This window comes from Phyllostomus discolor, chromosome 2 (genome assembly GCF_004126475.2).
Source record: "Phyllostomus discolor isolate MPI-MPIP mPhyDis1 chromosome 2, mPhyDis1.pri.v3, whole genome shotgun sequence".
Lineage (NCBI taxonomy): Eukaryota > Metazoa > Chordata > Mammalia > Chiroptera > Phyllostomidae > Phyllostomus > Phyllostomus discolor.
Window position 1 is genome coordinate 56,913,202 of NC_040904.2, and position 4,244 is coordinate 56,917,445.

Here is a 4,244-nt window from a genome sequence, read left to right on the forward strand (position 1 = left end):
TTAAAGACTTAAATGTTAGACATGAAACCATAAAAATCCTAGAAGAAAACACAGGCATAAAATATCAGATATTTCTCATAGCAATATTTTTTTTTGATATATCTCCTTGGGCAAGGGAAACAAAAAAATAAATGGGACTACATCGAACTAAAAAGTTTTTGCACAGCAAAGGAAACCATCAATGAAATGAAAAGACAGCCCATTGAATTGGAGGGCATATTCTCCAATGATACATCTGATAAGTGATTAATATACAAATTTTATAAAGAACTTAAACAACTGAAAACCTCCAAAAAATCCAACTTAAAAATTAGCAAGGGACTTGAATACACACTTCTTAAAAGAGGACATACAGATGGCCCATAGACATATGAAAAGATGCTCAGTGTCACTAATCATCAGACAATGCAAATTAAAACCACAATAAGATACCACCTCACATTGGTCAGAACTGGTTAGAACAGATCAACAAACAAGTGGTGAGGATGTGGAGAAAAGAGAAACCTCATGCATTGTTGATGGGATTGCAGATTGGTGCAGCCACAGTAGAAAGTATTATGGAATTACATCAAAAAATTAAAAATGGAACTACCTTAAGACCCAGTGATTCCACTTCTGGGAATATATTCAAAGAAATCCAAATCATTAATTCAAAATAATATATGCACCCCTGTGTTCATTGTACTATTATTTACAACAGCCAAAGTTTGGAAGCAGCTCAAGTGACCATCAGTAGATGAGTGGGGTGAAAAAGCCGTGGTATGTTTACACTATGAAACACTACTCTGCCGTAAAAAGGAGGACTTTTACCTCTTGCAGCAGCATGGATGGACCTGGAAAATATTATGCTGCATGAAATAAGCCAGTCAGAGAAAGACAAATACCACATGATTTCACTTACAGGTGGAATGTGATGAACAAACTAAACTAACAGACCGAATAGAAACAGACTCATAGATTCAGAGAACAGACTGACAGCTGCCAGAGGATAGGGGGTTTGGGAGTGAAAAAAAGTGAAGGGATTAAGGAGAAAAAATATCCTGGTAGAAACATACAACAGTATGGTGATTACCAGAGGGAAAGGGGAGGGGAGGAAGTGTGAGAGGGTGAAGGGGGATAAATGATGATGGAAGGAGACTTGACTTGGGGTGGTGAACACACAATACAGATTATGAATTATAGAATTGTACCTCTGAAACCTATATAATCTTATTGGCCAATGTCACCCCAATAAATTCAGTGAAAATAATAAAAAAGTATAATGAATATATATAGACCAAAATTTAAATACAGAAATATTTTTTTAGAAAAATAGAGGATATCAGAGAAAATCATAAAATGATTCTCTATTCATCTGTTAGCAACTAAATCTAATTATAGTTATAAAATTGTATCATTTTATGTAGTTCATATCAGGAAATTAAATCAAGTGATAACACCTGCTGGTTGCAGTGATGTAGTATTCTCATTCATTGCTGATGAAAACACATTTTTTTTCATAATCAGGGGAGCTTGCAGCTTTTTTTAATTATGGGAGAGGGGAAGTACACAAGCCTAAGCAAAAATCCTGCTTGTGAAAATTTTAGGAACACAAAGGTTCTGTTAGCAAGGAGAATAGAAACTGAAAACTTGAAGAACCGGAAGTGGATAACCCTTTCCAAAAAGAGACTGGAGAAATGATTCCCTGGTCCAAATAGTCAGGAACAGATAGCTAGGTGTTTCCAGGAGGAAGGCATACAATTATCAAATTTTGATGCCATTATCCTTTACATAACAATACATCATCATTAAACATCATTTGTAGCTAAATTTCCCATCTATGTCATTCTACAGTGAAAGAATGTGCCTCTAAGTCCACATAAGCCTGTTGTACAATCAGAATTTGATTGTACTTCTTGTATTTCTTTCCTTGTATTTCTTTCAGGCATTTTTAGCAAGAGTTAAAAGTCTTGTCATCTAGACCAAGGGGAAACTGACAAAATAGTGATGCTTAAATCCTCAAGCAAAAGCCCATATCCTGATATAATAAAATCAGGAAGATAAGTTATATATTTTGTGGCTTTTAGCTGTGCAGATTCTTCACCATCATCTTAACCACTGAAATCATCTTTTAAAATACAATACATACTTACCTGGCAGGGGTAAACCTACCCCTGGTAGGGGTAACCTACCATGATCCCAAAGGTGGTTTTCCCAGGGCAAGGCTTATCCATTGCACTCCAGATGTGCTGACCCCTGTGATTTCCCCAAATGTGGGAAACTTGACACATACTTTGTGATCGCAGGGGACTGCATTCATGCTCTCCCCTGTGAAAAAAAATTCAGCACAAGTCCTTTGCCCATTTTTTAATTGGGTTGCTTGTCTTCTTAGAGTGGAGTTGTGTGAGTTCTTTATATATTTTGGAGATTAAACCCTTGTCTGTGGCACCATTGGCAAATATGTTTTCCCATATGGTTGGTTAGTTCTCTTTTTATTTTAATACTGTTTTCTTTAGCAGTGCAGAAACTTTTTATTTTGATGAGATCCCATTTGTTTATTCTTTCCTTTATGTCCCGTGGGCTGGGGTAGGGGGGAGAGGCAGAAAACTATACTTGAACAATAATTAAAGTAAAAGTAAATAAATAAAAATAAATAAATAGAATCTTTTAAAAAAAGATGAAAAAAGTCAGGTATAGTAAAAAAATACAGTAGAGCCTTTTCGTCCTTCTTTTCTGTGTTCACTTTCTAACTTCTAGTCTAAATCTCTTGTCTGAGCTCCATAACAATTTGTCCAACATTTTATGGCATCATTGTTGGATGTACAAATTCCAGTACACCCAAAAGCCCAATGATCTCCCACCCCTTATCCACTCCCACATTTTGCCTTTCTCCAGTTTCCCGGTTTCAGGGTATGGCATTGCCAGTTGAACAAGCTAGAAAATGAGGAGCTATCTTTGACACACCTTGAGGTTCGATTCATCAATGGTTCTTTTGAAATTTTCACTTAAACATCTCTCAAATTAATCTACTTCCACTCCATTTGTGCTTTCAGCACAGTACATTTACTCATATTACCAACACCTCTGCCTGAACTGTTGTAACAGCCAGCTAGCCAGAATCCTCTTAGTTTCAGAATTCCCAACCCCTGTAACTTGAATAATCCTTCAATAAGAATCACCTCTGCAATAAAATATTTCAGTAATTTTCTCTTAGAATAAAGACCCAAATGTTTCAATGGCCAACACTGACCCTCAACTCCTTGGTCTCAGCTTATGATGCTCTTTGACCTTTCTCTCTGTATTTCAGACATGTTTCTGCCTCTTCTGCTGATTTTGCTGCCTCCTGTTTCAAGAAGGCCATTGCTCCCTTTCTCGGGAACATTTCCTAACCCCTTCCTTCACCAAATGTACCTAGTATCTTCTGTTCACAAGTAGATCTCAGCTGAGATTAGACTTCTCTGTGCTTACAGTCCAGCACATTTTATAGTTTGTATCCCTGTCTGAATGATTACTTAGTATTGTCACCTTCACTCCCACAAACTCTTAGTTCTATGAAGGCAGAATCTACATCTCTTTTAAACTACTTTATCTTTTGTCCCCCATGCAGGACCCAACACAAAGGTGATGCTCTGTACATATCTACCGCACAAACAGTTTGGCTGTGGTCTTTCTAAAAGTGACATCCCATAATTCTCTCCTACTTTCATCCTTAGGTAATTAATCTTGGTTTTAGTCATCTTGATAAGTTTGCTGTATTCTCCATATTATCAGTATTTATACTATAATCTTCATTCATTCTCTGTTTTGTGGTTTTATGATTTATGATATTATATTTTGAGATTCTAAATTAAGGTTTTTTTCCTATAAACATGGTTATATTTAAGGTTTCTATGAAGTAGGCTGTATATAGTCTGTATAATGAAATACGAAGGTGAGCAAATGTGATATCATATACAGAAAGTAGAAAATGAGTAGGAATTTATATTGAAGAAATATGGACAAATGACTATAGGCTATCTTTATGGGCTTGAAGTTCCTGGGGGAAGTTTTGTATCTTAACTATGTCTGTATAATTTACAACACTCAGGACAGGGGCTTGCACTTATTGGGCAGTCAATCATATATAATGAATTAAATGTTTCATTAAAAAACTTTTGTAAGAAATTAGCATTTGCTACATAAACATTGCATGTTGAGATAATTATTTTGTCCCATTTAAATTATCACACAAATAAGGTTCAAATAAGAACCTTCACATATGAACA

The 4,244-nt window shown here is 35.7% G+C and overlaps 1 non-coding gene across 1 annotated transcript; it reads left to right on the plus strand.

The window, feature by feature from the left end:
* The first annotated feature begins 2,143 nt into the window (after positions 1–2,143).
* LOC114491268 lies at positions 2,144–2,310 on the plus strand. The gene has a single exon (XR_003684064.1). It is a non-coding gene; the product is annotated as a U1 spliceosomal RNA (small nuclear RNA).
* Positions 2,311–4,244: the final 1,934 nt, after the last annotated feature.